A 22,052-nucleotide genomic window follows, 5' to 3' on the forward strand; every position below is an offset into this window, starting at 1 on the left:
TATACATGAATGACGTGAGTATGAAGTTTCTGTGTGGGGTGAAGTAAGGTAAGCTGTATATACTGTAGGTATGATACCTACTTTGTGAGTCCCAGACAAAAATTTGTCTATAGCATCCCTGAAGTGTGTACATCATGAAAATATAGTTTTTAATAGGAAAACGTTCCGAGACCCGCTAACGGGCCTCGGAACGTCGCGTCGGGTCTCGGATAGTCGATGTCACTTCCAGAAACGGGCCTGTATAAGCTGTAGCAAGCCTGTAAGTTTATATATCAATTTATGTATAAATTTGTGTCACGCTGAACTCAAAAGCTCCGAACTTTAAGTGGAAACTGATGATGGCAAAATATTGCTTTGATACTGAACTAGAGAAATTTTTAATTTGGTCGAAATCGATTCAGCTGTTTACGAGATATGAACGTTTAAGTGTGTTTCAACGTTATGGATAAGCAGAAATTTGTGTAAACCCTTATATCTCGCAAACGGCTCACCCCCAACAAACAGATGGGGTGGTTAGGGTGTGTAGGTTGCAGATTGGTACGCCGAAGGTCGGGTGTTCGAATCCCGCGCGAGTCAAGAGGAGAAAATTTGTTGTTGATTTTTTTGTTAATTTTTTTGTTGTGAGAATATTATTACTTTAAGCCTGTTATTGTGAGGTATTAAATCACTACTTCAAAGGGGAGAACTAAGAAATACTCCGTAGAGGATAACTTACCTGGCTAGCTCAGCAGGGCGGCGTTATAATAATAGACCACAAGATGTGGATAAAATACACGCACATGTTACACAAATGGTATATTTTATCACGTAATTATGTCACAATAGACGATTAACCGATAAATAAGCACAAATTAACCAAATTAAACCGAGATTATCCGAAATTAACACATATTCACAGATTACAACGTGGGTTGGTCTGAGAATTTACATACCAGTGCAACAGAGCACTTCATTAGCCCGGAAGACCGTTGACGTGATCAGTGTACAACGAACTACACCGTTCCACACGCTCGTAGCTGCGTCTAGGGTGCAGCTCCGAGTAGGACAACGCAGTGTTACCATGAGGAGTAATACATAATAGTACTACATAGGCAGGTTAGGCATATGCAGATATAACATATGCCCCTCCGAGATTAGCTTTGATGATAGAGCTTCTTCATCGGAGACAATTACGGATACATTATATACCACATATGAGCTGAGACCTGACTATGAGTAATATCATGGGTATATACTTCTGCCCCCCGTATTTTCTACGATGAGAAATTACGAGAGAGACAAAAGTGTGTTAAATTTAGAGGTTGTGAGGTTAAGCGCTATTCATAACGCCGTATCGCACCAATTGGCCACCAGTGACTGGCACCCTAAGGCACCAAATCACCGACGCACCAACCAATAACGACACCACGCCACGAACGCATACTAAACGACACGAAGACAGGATCAAAAGAGAGTTGAAGAAACTCCGGCAGGTAACACAATGTTTTGATCACAAATGGATCGTAAACAAGGGAGGGGTGTGGAAGGTGAGTTCCTTCCTTCGTTGAGCACAAATGGCTCGCGGAAGGGTATAAGCTGTTTTCGTCACATACAATGATACGATGAAAATAGCTGATGTTGAAAAGAAAGGGAAAAACCTCATCTAACTGTGCTAATTTGTGGGAATGGTTGCACAAATGGCATTGCACAAATGGCACTTTGCTACAAACAAGCAAAAAGGGGTGACACAAATGGTCAGAGGAATTCAAATGCGTTCACAAATGGATGCATTTGAATAGACATTACAACTTAATTCTAGTTCCAAATTATCTTAAACATATTTTTAAACGTAGCTGTTAACCTTTCCAATTTTGAGTAAAAAAAAAAAAAAATCAAAAATGCAGAATATGACTGTTTTCAAGTTACACGTGATAATAATAATAAATGATTGTTACTTTTTGAGAAAAATAAATTAACATTACATAAAACAAAAAATAATGAAATAAATAAAAAGGCAGTAGAAACGTATAACGAAACAAAAACAGAAATAACGGAGAAAAACAGAAAAAGCGTATTGACTCATAAAACATTATTTACAAAGGCATTAAGCCCAGGGAATTACAAAGAGTTTTTTCTGGGGAAATAAATAAAAAGTCTGGGGGGAAAAACAAAACTTAAGGATAACATACTATTTACAAACATGGAATTGGATATTTCTTGCAAGGTGGGTCTCGCAGCAGTCGAATAAATAATAAAAAAAAAAAAAATTACAAAAGAAGAAAAAAGAGTTTTGACCTAGTTAAAGTATTGCATAAATATAAAAACACATACACACGGATAAAAACACAAAAAAAAAAAAAAATACATACATGACAAAGAAAAATACAAAAACAAATTATTATCGATGTTCCAAGAAGAAAGCTTAAAAATAATGATAAAAATTATAGACGCCAGACGTGAATGGAACCGAACAAAACAACAGACGGCAACAGCAGCATATTGTGTCGTTGGTATCATCATCTCTCGAACGATTTAAAAATAATACAGAAATATATAAAACAAAATTGAAATGAAATGGAGAAAAAGAAATCAGACCAAGAAAAAAACATTAAAATAATAAAACAAAAATTGAAGAAATCTTGAGGGCAAAATGATAGCGAAAGATTGTGAATATAAAAGAAAAAGAAAGAGAGTTTAAAAACAAAAGCCAAAAAAGAAAGAAAGAAAAAAAAAAAAGAATTTAAAAACGACAAATTTTAGAGTAAAACAAGTAATTATTAGGTACCATTGAATCTTTTTCATAATACATTTAACAATTTTACAAAAAACAGTTCATGAAATGAAAGAAAATCAAAAAGAGAATTTGAGAACAAATTTCGAAACGTACGTAAGAACTAAATAACCGAAGTTCGAACAGTTTTCTACTTTTCGCTCACCAAAAAAAAAAAAACTTAAAAATAGAACTTATACTTAAGTGAATTGAAGTACAAAAAATAAACTTTTTTCGTTAAAAAAAAAAAAATTATTTTCTGTAACATTACTGAAAATAATCCCTGAAGTTACGTACAAATGACGTCCGCAGGTTAAAAAATTCACTATTGTACAAATGACAGTGATTTGTTTATCAAGTTAAGCAATTTTCAACTGATCTCTAGCATCAGCAATCGTTGAATAATTGCCTGTCATTCTGAAGTTTCATAATAGAATCGAGAGATTAAACGATCGGTTCGAGGAAAGCAATTGAGATAATTGGGTTTTACACAAATGGCCATTGTGGGGGAGGGGAGGTAGTAGATGATTCCAAAAAATTGGTCTCCTTCGCTCTGAGCTCGATCCTAAAAAAAAAAAAAATGAATAAAAGAGACAACCTGTATCATTTTCTTTGTAGCCGACTACCATAGTATACAAGTAGCAAGCGAAACAAGAAAAGATTCAAAGCTGAAGGGAGAGCCAAATTTGGGGATCAAACTACACCTTGGCAAAGGAAAATCGTGGAAAAAATTTCCAATTAGGGAGTTGGGCTCAATTGCAGTTGGAAAAAATTCCTCACTGAGCTTCTAGCCAAAAGTACAAGCAGCATGCTAGTACCTTGGCCAGTGCAAATACCGATCGTAATCTGGAGGGAGGGGGATTGGCGTTTCCAGCATCGGTGAGCCAAGTCATGGTCAAACAGTGCATAATAGCACGGATGTTGTTGAAAACACGATTGTAGAAGCCATAATAGGCTCCATACAAATACGTGGTTTCGAAAAGGTGGGACCAAACCTTGATGAATTTGCAAGTCCATCGAACAATTATGACCTCGTGGACAAATTCGCCATTTGGTGTACGCATTGGCTGGCGGTTAGGATGCCACCAATAGCGATAGTTTTCACTGGCTAGAAATCGATACCGATTGCGAAACCATCCTCGTAGCCAAATGTCCAACGGGGTATCGCGTTCCATCTGGGAAAGGGGAGGTCGAAAGGTAAAAGAGAAAATACGCACAAATGGCGTTTAAATATGAAAGAGAGAGGTGATTTTGAAAAAGAAGAAGATTTGATTTCACGATGATCGAATGAGTCCTGGAACAATGCAAAACGATGAAAAAGGTTACTGTAGCATTATCCAGTTATGCTTAACTACTATACTTTACGTAGTAAGCTTAAATGACTCTCGATTAAAGGCAAATCAAAACTACCAAAAAAAAAAAAAAATCAACAAAAAGAAGAAATTTTGATTTTGGGAAATTTTGGAACGGAGGGGGGAAGGGTGGAATCCAACTTTCGCCACAAATGGGCTACTTTTTGACGGAGGCAAGTTCGTGTACCTATTTCGAAAAATAGGAATAGGTGACAACTTGGGCCATGAGATTCATGTCTCGAAAGAATCCCTGGTAGAAAGCGAGAAATTTGAGATAAATAAATATCGCATGAAACACGAAGTTGAAGATCTCGATCATCCCCCAAACCATGTCAACGATTTCGTCACGATGGACAGTTTCGTTGACACTGATTTGAATGTATAGTCGGTCTGGATTCCACTCTGGGCTTTCTGACATATCTGTGGGCAAAAAACGAAACAGGGTAAGGGTTACAGAATATGTCACAAGATGATAAATAGGGGGCGAAAAAAAATTTGGAGAATTTTGAAAGTATACAATGATACCTTTTCTTGGGAGAATTTAGAGCGTACAAATGACGCATTGGGTGAGTTTAAGGGGTATGAATGACGCATTGAACGAGCTTGGAGCGTACAAATGACGCATTGAACGAGCTTGCAGCGTACAAATGACGCATTGAGCGAGTTTAATTGATCGTAAAATTACAACTCTGGTTCAGAGCTGTTCAAAATTGCGTCTTCGGCGTCGTCCGTTAGCAACTGCTGAGGAGGGGAGGAGGTATTGGTGAGCTCGATATCATCGCTCGCGTGAAGCTGGACTCGCCAATCTTCTGAGGTTGAGATCTCATCGCGATTGATGTTGAAAGCTATCGTACCTTCGGGATTCGTTACCGTTGCAGTTCCATCGGGGTTGAGGGTAACATTACCCTGAATCGTGGCATCGTGTAAGAATTCGCTAGCATCAACAACCCTAAACGATGGATGGTCTGCTTCGGTGGGCAGTTGCTTGGGTTCGAAGGTTTCAGGTGCCGAGGGGGAGGGAGTCGCAGGGGAAGAAGCAGACGGAGCCGAAGGGGAGGGAACTGTTCCACAAACGGGAGTTGGTTGCCTTCTCTGACTCTTCGGCGTATTCGGGCGTGAATCCACCTGCGATTTCGTGCTTCTGGCCGAACGAGAGCGAGACGATGCTCGAGAGCCACGCGAAGGTTTGCGATTTCGGCTTCGTGTTTGGCGATCGGCGCATTCCTGCTCGGGATTGATGTCTTGCATCGCGTCGCTGATTTCTCGCTCAACGTTGACATCGCGTTGAGATTCGGGTTGGTAGCGCGGGCACTTGACAACGGGGCCGATGGATTGGTCTTCACCGCTGACCGCTTCGGTGGCGAATGTCGCGTAAGCAACAGAAGCTGAAGCAGAGGCCGAAGATGACGAATCACCAGCCGAGTCGCTCGTTTGAGAGGCAGCACCGCCTTTCTTCTTAGCGGACTTGGCTTCGGCTTTCTTCTTGGCATTTTCAGCCTTGAGAGCGGTCTGCTTAGCTTTAGTTTCGGCTTTCCGAGCAGCTTTCTTCTTCGCGGACTCAGCTTTGGACTGGGCGATGGCGTTAGCTTTCTCAGTCTCAAGACAAATTCTCTCATCATGGAGGCAAATCATCTCTTGACGTTTAGCTTCCGCTTCAGCTCTCTCATCATGGAGGCAAATCATCTCTTGACGTTTAGCTTCCGCTTCAGCGGCTTCCTGCTGGATAGCGGCGAGACGAGCGGCTTCTGCTTGTTCGCGATCATACGCTTCTTTGCGTAGGCGCTCGTCTTCCGCTTGCTGCGCCACAATATCAGCTTCGCCGGTTGACAAATTGGCAAAGGTTGGGGTGAGAGTGGACGACTGGGTCTGAAGCGGCATCTGCTCGTCTTGATGCTGCGGGGGAAGCTGTACGTGTTGATTTGTCTGCGCGTAGTACAATGACGATGACGCAGGCGGAATCGGTTGAAAGCCAGTTGGGAGGTTCGACGGGGTCGCTACTCGATATTGGCCGGTGATAGGGTTCTTGACTACCTGGGGAATACCGGCAGAAAACGCTCGCGGTTGACCGAACGTGTACACAAATGGTCTCACTGATCCTGGTGCCGCTTCCGGTGCCGGTTGCGTGCTAACGGTGACTGGAATCCGGCCTCAGTACACCGGAGTGCGGGGCTGGAACGGCGGGATGTTCTGGGTAAAGTAGGGATGCTGGGGAGCGATCGGTCGTGGCGCAATTATCGTAGACGGCAATGGTGTCGTTGCGGCAGCAGCGCCAGTTAACGGTGTCGTCGTCTGCAAAGTCAAAACGGTGCGTTGGCGGTTGGACGGCGTGAATTCGGGAGCTGCGACGTTCAAGGATGAACTCGACGTCGCCGGTGAGACAAAATTGTCTGTATTTGACGTGGTGTTGTAGGATGACGCGAGCGAATCTTGAGAACTGACAACTGCGTTAGCATCAACATCGTCGTCGTCACCGCTGTCATCGCCACTGGAAGTTTCGGAATCAGAATCGATCTCGATTACTTCTTGGCCGGTGGGTTGGGGAACGTACAGGGGTTCGTTTGCCACTTTACCTTCGGGAGTTCGCTTTTCCTTCTTCGTAATAGGGATCAACTCTTCGCGGATACGGTTGGCCATGCGTTGGTACAGTTGGAGCGGGTAGTAAGCACCGAGCTCGTCTCTGCTGGGCGTTTGATCGTGAAAGTTGACCAAGAATCTGGACGCGTTCTCGACGATGGAATACTCCGGGGCAATCCACTTTTGGTTGGTAGTCTCGGTGATGGCAGTAACCGCCGATTTTCGAGCATTACCAGTGATTGGTGGAATGAAATAAGCCCGTTGGACGCCAGCTTTCTTTAGGAGTTTCAAGATTCGTAAAAACGAGGTGTTGAATGATCCTTTCGGGGTTTTTTGGTGAATGTCAGAGGTACCTATTGTGTACATGACTTTGGACGGGAGGCGTTCGAATTCGTCCGATGCGAGGGTTATGACCATATCCGCCGCTGTCGTCCCTCGTTGGTATAGGAGGGGGTGCATGCGGTCTACGAACGATTTGCCGTGTGACAGGTATTCTGCCAACGATGCTATATGTCCGTCTCCGAGCAATAATATGTCGAAAGCAAATAGCATCGCTGCGCACGTAGCGTCCGGGCGTACAAATCCGGTGGCCGTGAAGAAATGAGGGAAAGAGTTTAGCGGGTAGCAGGGTAGAAGGGCTAGCGATGATACACCATACCGCTTCTGGTATTTCTCGTGGTTTTCGGCAATTTCGACACAGGCTTGCTCGGGAGGTGCATTTTCAGGCGGATGGTCGACCTGCATTTGGCCGTCGTCTTGCGGCGCCTTGGGTTGAGGGGGAGCGGGGTTTGGTACTTGGACCGCTGCCGCTGGATGAGCAACCGAAGCGTTCGCCGTATAAGCCGCTGGTGATTTGGCCGGAGCGTTTGCCGCGTTCACGTTGCGTTGGTTGGCGGCTGGCTGCTGGTTTCGACCGGCGATTGGCTGCTTTCCTTTCCATGGAATTTGGCGATGCAACGGAGATTTTCCAGGTTCGTTGACGTTGGCTTCCTCTCGATTGCCGGAACTCTGACGCGGACGCTTCGGTTGAGAGTTGTGTACGAGGTACGCGTGCCGGATTGACAGACATAAGCGAGGGAATCGACTTAGGCTGTTGTTTCGGCGTCGCAGGCGGCTGTTTCGGCGTCACTGGCGGTTGTTTTGGTGGGTTTGGCGTCGTTTTTCCGCTGGCAGTATTCGCCTTGGAAAATAACGCTGAACCGCCGGGTTTCGGTGACGGTGCGGGTTTTCCATCAACACAAACGGTTTTTGGATTCTGTGTTGTCTGCGGACCATGCGACGTGGACGGAACGGACGTAACGGAACAGAACTCGTCGGTACGTTTTTTAATCAGCAGATCATACCGCGATTTCGTCTGATGTAACTTTTTGGTTACGTCGTCGAGCTGTTTCCTAAGGGTTGCGTTGTGTTTGTCCGCTTCGGCCAAATGATTGCGTGCGATGGTGAGGTCCGTACGAGTATTGTTCAGAAGATCAGCACAAACGGTGAGACGATTTCTGAGCTCATCGTAGTCCTCGTGCATCGGTGGAATATCACTTGTTTCCGGTGATATCGAAATGATTGCCGCGAACGTAATTCTCGGAGGTGTATTTTGCACACAGAAGCTTTTCCTGCAACATTGCAGCTGAATTATAATCTGTGTGCATAAATACCTTGAGAAACCTTCGGGATGGGATTGGGAAGTAATTGCACTTGTACTTACTTATCCATGGCAAAATATCGTAGTAATATTACCGGAGATGAGCGAGATGTACTGTGATAGTTTTGTTGAAGGTATCTGACGCTATTTGAAATCTTTTAAGGCACTTTAACTTTCAAATTCGCGCAAAAATTGCTGAAATTCGCTTAGAGCTTGCTTAAGCTCATCAAAACACTTTGCTTATCACCGGCAGATTTGTTTACTTCGGAAGCAACAGATCGCCTTCGTGATTTCAAAGTGGAGTGCAAATTTGGGAAAAAATAACACGCGTCAATGAGCCAAAAGTGCATTGTCGTTCGCTTTTTTACCGGCAGAAGCGCTAGTATAAAGCGGAACTCGGGTGATTTGGCGGCAAATTCAAATTAAACTTTTCGAAAATAGTATTTCGGCGGGTAATTTGAATTTGGTTGGAATGAAGGTAGGAATGAATGATTTTAGACGACGAAAATTTCGCTTTACAAATGAATTGAAATTTTCCTCCGCTAAAATTTCTTGAAAATTATCGTCTAAAAAGCAACGAATGTACTTTTGACACGAAAAATTCTCGTTTAGATTGGGGAAACAATTATCTAAAATTAAATAATTTGTTTTGGGGATAAATTTGCGACTTTTGGATTTATTGAAAAATGACAAATGCATTCTTGATTCAAATTTTCCAAGAAATCACAAATTTTGAACAGTTCGAAATGCTGAACTCATGTTTAACATCGAACTATTCGTACTTGGTGGGAAAAAATGCCGTTCAAAAATTGACATGACATTTTTGGAGTGGGAAATTTGCGTGTTGGAGAAATCTGAACATATGATCAAACATTTTAGTTCAGAAATTTCCCAAAAACGTAAATTTTGGAGTGTTTTCGGATTCAAAATGATATTCGATACCGAAAACGCTCGTTGGTTGGGAAAATCGTTGAAAAATAAATTTTAATGATTATCAAAAATCGTCAAAATTTGAAAATGGTTGTTTATCATAAAACAAACGTAAATAACTACGATTTTACAAAATAAAATGACTAATTTTACACATTACATGTCCACATCACATGAGTTTGGAAAAAGAAGCCTGAATTCCCCTCACTGAGTACTTGAGGGTACTATAGATATCATCGTCGCTTTCCTCAATAATATGAGTACTGTCTGACTCTGATTCTGTGTCGTACTCTGACTCAGAGGTGGGAAGGGGTGATTCTGAGTGTTCAAAATACTCAGCATAAAATTGCTCCTCATCCTCATCCTCGTCAGCTAAAATCATATTGACATTTAGTCGTGTGATTTTTTGCTTGTTAGGAGGGGGACCAATTCGCATCTGTTGTTCTAAAATGCGAGTAGACCTACGAGTGCGTTTCGAGGGACGGGGATCCTGATTTCCCAAAATAATTTCATCGTCGAAATTAAAGTGAGTGGCAAAATCGTGAGTTTGCTCTGACGTTGAGGGCTTTGGGTTCGATATAGGTTGAACTTGAGTAGTGTCAGAAACGTTCTTTCTCATTCTACCGCGTCCTCGAGTGGTCCTAACAGAATCGTTAGTTTGACTCGCTGGCTGTGGATGAGGTGCACTGGTGGTTGGAATTTCTTCCAGCTGGTCAACTGAATCTGGGGGTGTGTCAAAAATGGCAGTTGCCCTAGACAAGGTTGACGGGGTGGGGATGCTGTTATTCACAGTATCGTAAATTTGAGCAGCATTTTGGTTAGTTTGACTCGCTGCAGGGGGAGGTGGCGCCACTACAGACTTTTTGGGTGGTCTCCCGCGAGGTTTGCGAGTCTTTGCGATGCGATCTCCTTCCTTGGTGGTTTTCTCAAGGAATTCTCTGGTGGGAATCGCACCGGGTGAAATTGGTAAATCTGAAACGATTAAACCAGGTATGGTGGGGGGTATGTCAGTACCGACACTTGCCCCTGGAGGTAAGTAAGGCGTGGGGGGAGGATCCCTAGCCTTCTTCCGTGTGGGAAGGGGTTTGGTTCTCGGCCTACCGCGTGTTCTGGGGGGTGGAATCGGGGGAGAACCCGGATTCGCCTCCGTGGAAGAGTTGGTAGGTGGAGTGGGGTTGGCGTTCTCGCTGCCGTCGGGGACAAGTGCCTCTTGCGAACGATAATGGCCTGAGATGGGGTCCCAAGTAGGCTCTTCTTCAGAGTCGCTCGGTACTGGGTGAATTTCAACCTGAGTTTCAAGTTGATTTTCAGCTGGAGGTATGACAGTGTTGTCACCTCTGAAAGCATCTCTAAGTTGTGCGCGGCGATCACGTGCAGCATTCATGAGCTGTCTGTGTACAGCGTGAGAAGCTTTTGTGACTTGATTATAAGTCAAGCCAACACCTTGGGGACGAGAAGTGGAAGTGCTAGGAGCACTGGGGGGAGGAGGAGGGTCAGTGGCTTGAGGTACAGGATCGTCCTCGTCGTCACTGTGGTCCGAGGGGGTTTCCTGTGATTCAAAAAGGAATTCACGAATAACCTCTTCGATATCACGTGGATCAAGATAAGATTTCAAACAAGTATCTGTTCTCATCTTATCAAGATTATCTTTGGTCAAAAACAGGGTTAGTTGGCGAACGTTGGCTATTCTATTTACGGTGGTACCGTCAGTAGGTGCCAGTAAATAGCTGTTTTGGCCAGCTCGCTTGATGACAATAAAGGGACCTGTTTTCTTCTGATAGAGTTTGGCCGAGGTCTTTTTCTCAAAGCTTGACTGCTTGTGATTAGTCATGAGAACCATGTCTCCAGGCTCGAGAATAGTGGGGTCCGGGTGGTTCTTATTGAAAAGGTACTCCTCTTCCATACGTTTCAACCTGCGTTTTTCACGTATGAAAGATTCCACTATCTGGCGCTCGGTCATTTCCTCTAACTTAAGGACAGTGTGCTCGACAGTATAAACTGCCTTTTTGGCCAGATGGTCGGCGATAATGTTTGTAAACTCATGTTTACGAGCATAGACATGTTGAAATTGCACGTCATCAAAGTCGTTGCATAATTCAACTATCTTTTGGAACAATTCGCGGTGGTGGACAGGCTTATTCCTCGAATTCTTCCATTTATTGGTTTCCCAAATAGAAACCGTATTGGTGAGTGCTTTGATTGCATAATTAGAATCAGAGAGCAACTTCACCTTACGAATTCCTTTAAATTTCAGAATTTCGAGAGCAGTTATAATGGCCTGCAACTCAGCGAGGTTGTTAGAGAGGGTAAATTTAGTGCTATGGATACGTTCAGATACGTTCAAATTGGAGTCTGGAGCGAAGCAAATGCCAATACCAGCGATCGCATTCGGGTCTCCATTCTTCGAGCACGCACCATCGGCGGTTACTCGTACGTATCCGTCAGTATCATAGACTAAATCATCCTTGGGGTTAAAAGGGGTGTCTATACACGTTTCAGAATCGACTGAGGGGACTTTGGCAAAAAGTATCTTCTCCCGAAGCTTAATAAGGTGGTGTCGAAAATTGAAAATGTGTTTCTGTTGGGGTAATTTGGGACAAATAGAGTCGGGGATGAACCATGCCTGATTGGGGGTGAATTTGAATGCAGTTGGAGTATTGTTTAACTCGTCCTGTATTCTACCTACAAAAATCTTCCAATTCACGTGAGAGCTGTGGGGGTCATAAGTTCGGTTAATTTTAACACGTAACTTATCACCTATGCATCGCATGGTTCTCTCTACGGATGAAGATTGGGGATTGTAGGCGGTGGTATGGGCTACCTTGATGTTGTTGTTTTCGAGCAGGTTGTACCAGGAATCCGAAATAAATTGGGAACCATTGTCCGTAATTATTTTCTTAATTTGGATTCCTGTGTCTCTAATATTAGATAGAATGGACTGCATCGTATTACAAACAACTTTCTTGGTAATCGTGAGCATGGTTCGCAACCATACTCGACCTGTAAACACATCCTTAGCAACAAAAATGTATTTGGGCTGGTCTTTGTAGGTAGCTATAGGGCCATAAATATCCACAGATAAAACATTGCCGATGGCATATGCTTCAATCTGTGCATACTCGAGGGTCTTGTGAACAGCATAATTCTTATTCACCTTACATACAATACAAGCGTTCGTAATTTCCTTGATGTAGGCAAGGGAATTGGGGTGGTAATATAGCTGCTTAAAAATTACGTCTAGACGAGCCGCACCTGTGTGACCATAAGCACAATGTAGGTAGTTGACCGTGTCATAGAGTAACCTATCGGGGAGGTAGGGAACTTTGGTACCATCCTCAAGAATTCTGAGTAGGGTGTGACGTTTGAGTAGGTGGTTTTCGGCTATATCGTAGATTTGCTTACGCCTCTTCTGACGTTTTAGCTCCTTAGAGTTGTTGGCGGGGTAGCTGCGGGTTAGTGAGCGAATAATCTCGCTACATTGCTCGTCAGCTTGCTGGTATTTGTCAACATTCGTTAACAAATCCATCAACTTGGGGATGTTTTCTTGTAAGAACCTAACTTCGAGGGGAGGGAGTTGGGTCTCAAATTCTCCAACATCGAGCACAAGTGGCTCTGAGTTGAAATCTTCGAGTACTTCCGCTAATCCTACATTGAAGATGTTCATAACATAGGGCTTGAGTTCCTTGTCTTCGAAAAGGAGTTCTAGTTCAGGGGCTGTGACCTCGTAAAGGGAGTTGTTGGAATGTTTCATATCGTAGACGAGATCGAAACAGTTGGCTGTGGTAACCCATTTGGCAGCTTTGCGATGAATACGCGACAGCTTTTTGTACTCCTGATAGAGTGCAAACAGGTTGGAACGAACGTGAATTCGTCTACCACAAACCCAACTTTGGAGCTTTTTGAGAAGAGTGACGAGAGCCATCATTTCCTTATCATAAAGGGTGAAAGCTTTCTGGCAATCTTTATAGCCGACGGATGCGAACATAATAATTCGCTTTTCTCCATCTTCTATACAAAACAAAACACCATTCATGGCGTCCTCTGTAACCTTAGTATCAAGGTAGAGATCGCCTTCCTGAGGGGGTTGCCTAAGTTTGAATTCTTTACGATACTCTCGCTTAAGAATTTCAAATGCATCTTGTTGAAGCTGCGTCCAGATAACTGGATCTTCTTGCTTCGTAAGTTCGTAAATGGGTTTAACGATTTGCATGTAGTTATCAATAAACTTGCTATACAAAATCGTATTCCCTAGCAATGCGAGTACTTGTTTCTTTGCATTAAGAGCAAATTTACCTCGCTTGGTGTGGTCAGCTTCAAATTTATCGAACTTTTCACCTTTACAGTCTTGTTTTTCGACAGTATCCTTTGATAGAACAAAACCTAGGTGCTCAGTTCGCTTTTTGAAGAAACGGGTCTTAGTGGGATTAAGGGTTAGGCCAGCCTGTTTAATTCGCTCAAAGACATCAAGAAGTCTATCTAGAGTTTCCTTAAACGTCTTGCCAGATACCTTAAGATCGTCAACGTATTTGGATACACCTGGGAGGGTGTCGGGGAAGATTTTGTTAATCATATAAACAAACTCGCCACTGGATATCTTTAATCCGTATGGCAGTCTGTTGAACTCGTATACTTGGCCATTTACAATGAAGGCTGTATACGGTTTGGATTCCTCATCAAGCTCTAACTGCCAGAATCCAGAGGTGAAGTCTAAGGTACAAAATAACCTGTCAGACAAACCACTGAATATGACGTTTTCCATCATGGCTGGTTCAGTTAGCATGCTTTGGAGGTACTTATTGAGCTCGTCAGCAGCTAAGCAAAACCGGATTTCACCTGTTTTCTTAATTACTGGAGCGAGGGTGTTAATTTGGACAGACCGAGAGTAGCGAATAATCCCAAGTGCGAGCATTTTTTCTACTGTGAGATCTAATGCTTCCTTGAGTTTATTCGGGGGTCTATATCGTTCACCACGGAACGGTTCTAGGTGGCCTTCGCCTGGGAGAAAGTTGAAGTGAACTTTTTCGCCATTGTACTTTCCTGGGTTAAGACTAAAAATCTCCTTATAAGCCTCTATCTTGGCCATGCCATCTAGGATTTCTTCCTCTGAGACAGCATCGTCTTCTAGGAGTTCCTGAAGGTCATCTTGGAGATTTTTCATGAAAATCTTACAGGCCTTTTCGTTGTCTTTCTTTGGGTCGTAGCCAGGTGCCATTAGCTTGGTATTTCTGGCTGTCTGTTGTCGAATGTGGGGCGCATTATTGCGCACATGTTCGACTCTGGCCAAAGAGAGAGCGTCGCAATACCTATCTGGGTCAAGGAAGGGAACAGCGAAGGGGTCCTTATTCTTGGGGCTGCACAGCGCGCATCTGTCGGTGACGTGTGGCAAAATTTTCACAACGTCCATCGCAACACGCCCCATTATAAAGATAGGGCTGTTAGCATCCATTATGTAGAATGGCATTCGCATTGGTTCAGGACCGAACATGAATTCGATGTCAACTACGTGAGTGGCAGCTCGTACAATGACGTCATTCGCCATACGTAAATGAATAGGATGTTTCAACTTAATCCAAGCGAGTTTTTTCTCCGAAGCACGCACTACGGCGTCGAGAGCTTTCGGGGAAATTACGTTGGGAAGCGCGCCTGTGTCTAACTGGATAGCGAACGTGGTTTTTCCAATATTTATCGGAACAGCACAGCCGGGGTCGTCAGTCTGCTCGGAGATAAGAAAACTTCTCGTGTATGAGTCAGCATCTTTCTCCTCTACTTGGGTGTTATCGACAGAATGGATCGTATTGGTCTCTACCTGAAGGGAGGGGGTACCTATGTTGTGGCAATCTGCACAGATAGCATTTTCCACTGACTCGTTTACATCAGACGAGCTTTTCTCTATAGGGTCCTCTGACAGGGGGGGATGACTGTAAGGTTCATCTAGACCACTATCCTCGTCGGTGGAGGTGTCGGAATAATCTCTGACAGACACACCGTTCGGATACTTCTGCTTCAAACCGCGCTTAGTACGACACACGACTGGTTTCGCTGGTTTAGAGAGACTGGAGGCACGAGCGGGGGGGATTACTCTGGGTTTTTTGAATAATCCTTTGTAATCGTCACTGTAAGGGTTGTAGGTCTTAGGGTGGTGGCTGGTTGAAGGCGACTGGATCAAACCAGCTGGCACTACAAATTCCTTATCAGCTTTAGACAGGGTAGTAGAGGGGGTCTCTACGATCTTAGATTCCTTAACTGGCGTTTCTGTACTAACGTCAGTGGGAATTTTGGAACTTTCAGGTACTTTAGAGGGACCTGCGGAGGGGGGAGGCTCCTTCGGCGGGTTCGTAGGTTCCTTAGGAGGCTCCTGATTAGGTTGGGTCATAGACTTGACATGTACAAGCTTGGGGAGAGGGTGATGCTCGAACTGGTTCACAATAGGAACAAACGCTTTTTTCATGTCTACGTAAGGAGAATCCCTATCGTAACCATTTGCTAGCTTGTCTAGCTTGCGTTTTTCGTGCTGTTCGAGAAATTCACGGATGCCTGTACATGCTTGGTCATAAATTAGCCTATAAACGGACATTTCAGGGTAAAATTTATGGAATTTCGACGAGAACTTAAATTTAGACAGGTCTACAAGGATCTCATTTTTGTCACCCACCATGGGTTGAGAAAAATGTTTGCCATTGATATCGCTTTCTGCCGATTCGGTATGAGCGAAATTCAAGGCGAGTTCCTTCCAAAATACAATTCTGGGATCATCGGCCGCCTTATTAAAAAGGCTGCGATAAAATATGTACCTATCTAAATAGACTGGGATTTCGTCTTTCAGGCCGGGAGGGGGTTCAGGTACTCGAGGTTTCACAATAGGAAACAAGAGTATTATGAATGTGGCTCCTTTCTTAAACAGTAGGTCTAGAACGCTAAAAAATTCCTTTTCAATGACGTCGTATGGGCGGTTACCATAGTTCAGCTCAGCCTGGCACATAGACAGCACAAATTTGCTACCATGAGGAAATTCTGCTTGTTCTATCTGCCTATATAGGTGAGGTAAGCTGATTTGGTCACGTAAGTAAGGTGGTAGGAAGGAGGGGAGTTCAGTTTCGCCTCTATACAAGTAGTGAGCGAGACTGTCTCCTACCCATATAAACTCACTGAAAATTGTCCTATCGGGGGCTGGAGGAGAGCTGCTAGGAAGCGCCCCCTTGCTATCTAGCTTCTGGAGTTTTCCGACGCATTGTCGTCAGATTTAGACTCTGATTGGGTGGTTTCCTCGTTAACCTCTTCTTCTTCCTCTGATTCGCTACGTGAGCTACTTTCAGATTCGAAATCGTGAATCGGTTCGAGTCCCTTTTTGCTAAAAACGAGAGCGACAGGGATCGGGTTGGAGGAAGAGGAATGCGACGGAGTCTTGACTCTGAATTTCTCTCTGACGTGTTCAGATTTGGCAGAATTCGCCGTTTTCTGAGCATCAGGAGTAGAATTCTTCGAGTCATTAGCGCCTTTCTGAGTAAGCGCTAATTGGGTTTTGGGCTTCGAAGAGGGGTAGGAATTGGAATTAGACGAATTCTTATTGCTACCGAACTTCTTCTTAGGCGTTAGGGTAATTAAAACATCGTGTTCGTTGATGTTTCCGCCTAACATTTTCCTAAATTGACGTTGCATGGCTGCCAAATCGGGGTTGTCTTGGGATTTCGAATAATGCAGGGTCTCTTTGGAACCTTCGTTATTATAAACTGGGGAACCGTGTTGTTGATAGCTGGTCTTAGAGTAAGCTGGGCCTGAGAACACAATAGGTACCTCGTTTTCTGGGTCAACGTCATCATTGGAAAAAAATTCCAATTTACTGATGAGGTCTTCCACAGATTGGCCGTCTTGTTTAAGATAAATCTTATACTCAAGGGGGGCCTTGCTCACGAGAAGATCGACTATGCGTTCTTCGATAGCGAACTTCTGTTTCATGAGCGTTTTAGCCCAACGAATCATTTGGTCAGCCATCTGTTTGGGGCCTGCGGGGGATCGGAAACGTAACTCGCATTCCCTAAGTGCAGCATTCTGATGAGCCTTGTCCCAGTAGAAATCGAAAAATTTCTGGAGAAGCATTGCATACGAGCTTACACTCTCAACTTTGCTTTTCCAGGTGTCGGCATCTTTCGCTTTGATAGCACCGATGAACAAGAATATTTTGTGAGCTTCCACAACATTCGAGTTCTCAAAGTACTTTTCAAATTGTGAAACGAATTCATGGGGGAAAAATTTCCTAGACTCATCGTAATAAATGCCTGCACTTTTCAGGGAAGCAGCGTCAAACGGCATGGTCTTGGATTTCGACGCATAATTCGCGTTGTTGCAATTAAAAGAATTACCACCATGGGTTTTCTTAATTTTTGCGAATTCCGTGGCCAATGCCTGACAACTTGCCACGTGTTGATCCATTACCAAGTCCCTATTTTCCCTATCCTTGCGAAATTCGCGTGCAGTATTCGCTGGGAGTTCGCGGGCTTCGGCAGCTGTATTGGTGGCTTGGGTGGTGTGCTCCTCGGCGGTTTTGACAAGATTGTCAGCCCACGTGGCACACCTGTGTTCAAATTTCTTGAACTGTTTATGGGTCTTTCTGATCGCTTTGGTATTATTAGTCAACACCTTAGCAACCACCTCCTTATCCTTTTCTAGCTCGCGAATGTACTTATCATGTACAGCTTGGCCTGCCCTAACTTCCTTAATCATTTGCATTTGCAATGACCACGTGTCCTTGAATAGCCCCAGAAGTGGATCGTTAGTATCAACATCTTCTGGCACTTCTGGGAATTCTGAATCGTCAGTACCGACAATAAGAGAATTCTTTTGTTGGAGTTGTAGGTCCGCCTGTGCATTTGATTCAGGAGTTACGTCTTTAGTGGGCTTAGAAGGAGGAGGGAGGGTATTTTTAGCTTGGTTGTTGAGTTCAGAATTATCAGCATCGATTTCTTCTGAACTCTCTTCATCCGCATCAGAATCGTGTGGAGTGATTGGGGAATTATTCCTACTACTAAAAAGTGAACCGTAAGAAAATGGGCTTAAATTGGTGGCAATTTCAGCTTGTTGGGCAGCAGGATCGCTAGATTGGTCACTAATTGGACCAGAATCGCGACTCTGCGGTTGCTCCACATAATTAGGACAAGACCTTTTGTGTCTACCTAATACACAGAGACAGTGAATAAATCTGGCTTTATTACCAGTACTACTTCGGGTATGGACAGGCATTTTGGGAAAGATTGACACGAGACAAAATTCACAAAAAGACACAAAAAATAAAATGCGGAAATATGCACAGTATTTAGAAAGCAAAAATAAGCTAAATAAAAAATAAATATGCACAATTTGAAATAAATTGAAAAGCAATAAATATAAAAACACACAAGGTGCTTACCTGGAATGTATTCAACACACGAGACGCACAAAACACACGGCAAAAAACAACTAGTAAGTTACGGCGCGAAGTGATGAAATAAAAAGACCAGGGTGTGGTCGCGGCAACTGCACAATAGGCTTGATGCGCGTCCGTTGGTGTAGGGAGGGTGAGGTAGCTATAACAGGCTGGTGTGGCGTGGTATAGCGGCTCGGAACGTTGGTTGACGAAGTGCGACACGTTTGCTGGAGTTAGGGTGGGGTGCGGCAGGTACAACAGCACAATATGGCCGACTGTAACTGCGCGCAACGTGGCGTCGCGACTTCGCGCTCTTTCTATGACCTTCACGCTGTTTTGGCAACCAAAATTGGCGCGATTCTGCGCTGGGTGGTGGCAGGGGTAGCGGAGGTATAAGAGCACCACGTTTTCGACTTTTTCAAGTAGGTTTTGACTATGCAAACCTACCTAAAATAGATCGATTACAGAAAGAAAAAAAGATACTCGTTTTTCAGTTAGAATCAACTTTATTCGAGATTAAAATATTTACACACGATGTTATAAATATCTATTATGATATTTTACACACGATGATGTAAATATTCCTACAAAGTTAAAATTAACTTCTCACACTGATTAAAACTAAATTCTACCTAAATTAATTGTCCTTACGAGGGGACAAACACAATGGTTTTTCAGTGGGAAATTTCCACTCTGTTGTAATTTCACACACAAATGGTATGAAATTTAGCAACGAGGAATGGAAATTTGAAGGCAGATGACGAGTGTAAATCACCAATCTGTCTTCTTCGAAAATTATTGGGCGCCAATGTGAGAATATTATTACTTTAAGCCTGTTATTGTGAGGTATTAAATCACTACTTCAAAGGGGAGAACTAAGAAATACTCCGTAGAGGATAACTTACCTGGCTAGCTCAGCAGGGCGGCGTTATAATAATAGACCACAAGATGTGGATAAAATACACGCACATGTTACACAAATGGTATATTTTATCACGTAATTATGTCACAATAGACGATTAACCGATAAATAAGCACAAATTAACCAAATTAAACCGAGATTATCCGAAATTAACACATATTCACAGATTACAACGTGGGTTGGTCTGAGAATTTACATACCAGTGCAACAGAGCACTTCATTAGCCCGGAAGACCGTTGACGTGATCAGTGTACAACGAACTACACCGTTCCACACGCTCGTAGCTGCGTCTAGGGTGCAGCTCCGAGTAGGACAACGCAGTGTTACCATGAGGAGTAATACATAATAGTACTACATAGGCAGGTTAGGTATATGCGGATATAACATTGTTAATTTTATCTGTCCAAAATTTTTTTGCCATAAAAAATCAAAATTTTTCAAAAATTTCTAGTGTAATTTTTGTTTTAACAAAAAACATTAAGTTTTTGGTAAATAGCCAGTAAATTTTGATAATTTTTTTTTTTTTTTTGTTAATTAATAGTAATTTTTAGTAAATAAAATGATTAGTTATTTTTGGTGAATTACTCGTAATTAAAGTTGGTCGAAAATTTTGGTAAATTGCTTGGGTAATTTTTGGTAAATTGGTAAAAACCTTTGACAGTAAATTACTGGGGTAATTAAAATTCGGTAAAAAATTGGTAAATTAGTGAGGAAATGTCTCGTAAATTACTGAGGTGAATGTTGGTAAATTGCTGGGGTAGTAAAATGGAAAATTGGTAAATTAGTGGGTAATGTCTGGTAAATTACTGAGATAAATGTTAGTAAATTGCTGGGGTAATTTTTGGTAAATTCGTAAATTTTGGTAAAGTCGTAAATTTTGGTAAATTAATAAATTTGGGTAAATTCGTAAATTTTGGTAAATCGGTAAATTTGGGTAAATCGGTAAATTTGGGTAAATCGGCAAATTTGGGTAAATAGGTAAATTTAGGTAAATTTTGGTAAATAGGTAAATTTTGGTAAATTGGTAAATTTTGGTAAAATGGTAAATTTTGGTAAATTGATAAATTTTGATAAATTCGTAAATTTTAGTGAATTGGTAAATTTTGGTAAATTGGTAAATTTTGGTAAATTGGTAAATTTTGGTAAATTGGTGAATTTTGGTAAATTGGTAAATGTTGGTAAATTGGTAAATGTTGGTAAATTGGTAAATTTCAGTAAATAGCTAAATTTCAATTCTGGATAAAAATTAAGCCATTAAAAACCTCTAAATTTTGGTAAATCGGTAAATTTAGGTAAATTGGTAAATTTAGGTAAATTGGTAAATTTTGGTAAATAGGTAAATTTTGGTAAATTGGTAAATTTTGGTAAATCGGTAAATTTTGGTAAATTGGTAAATTTTGGTAAATTGGTAAATTGGTAAATTTCGGTAAATAGGTAAATTTTGGTAAATAGGTAAATTTCAGTAAATACGTAAATTTCGGTAAATAGGTAAATTGGTAAATTTTGGTAAATTGGTAAATTTTGGTAAATAGCTAAATTTCGGTAATAATTTTGTTTTTTGTCAACAATTTTCCTGATATATTATTCCACTTGTAATATGACGGTTACGTCTTCATGAGTACGCTAATTATTATTTGAAAATCAATTTCAAAAAGTGTAATATGATGGCTACTTATGATTGACTATTTTATTTTGTCGATGTTTTCGACTTTTCGTATTCATTAAATCGGTAGGGTACTTCCGCGCATTTTGAAAAATTGGTAAATTTTTAAGTAATGTCTGGTAAATTACTGAGATAAATGTTGGTAAATTACTGGTGTATATTTAGAGCAAAGTCGGTTGATCTTGCGAACTGCGCAAGATGTTTTCCTTTTATTTTACATGCTTCAACATTGCTTTTACACATGCTATTCGCAGGCCAAATCGCATGTTTATTTTTGAAAAAAGTCCAAATTCATGCATTACGCATCAACACGCCTGTTTTTATGCATAATTTTGTCAATAGGGTAAGTCAGAATCGCCAATAAAAAAAAAAATAAAAAAAACATCGAATCACCACAAGGACCCATATCGCGAAACGCCTCTCATATATCTTAGCCCAAAAGAAAACAACAATACCATTTATGAAATAGGGTTCTTGTTGCACATTAAGTAAAGGTAGAACCTTCAGCAAAAAAGAGGGAGCTACCTCAATGTAAAAACTGCCAGCAGGTTGGTCATACCAAAACATACTCTGCAAGGAAACCCAGATGTGTTAAGTGTGGATCAGACCATGAAACAAAGCAATGTAGGAAGAAGAAAGAAGACCTAGCCAAGCATGCTAATTGTGATGGTGATCATACAGCTAACTGGAGAGGGTGTCTAGTATATCAAGCAAAAATTGTTGCTATATCTAAACCAAAGATTACAGTAATTGATCGGGTCAAGCAAACGACCACTCAAAGCCAGGAGCAAATAACAACTCTGAAACCTGAACAAGCTAAAATTGT

The sequence above is a fragment of the Planococcus citri genome, chromosome 5, assembly GCF_950023065.1.
Source record: "Planococcus citri chromosome 5, ihPlaCitr1.1, whole genome shotgun sequence".
NCBI lineage: Eukaryota > Metazoa > Arthropoda > Insecta > Hemiptera > Pseudococcidae > Planococcus > Planococcus citri.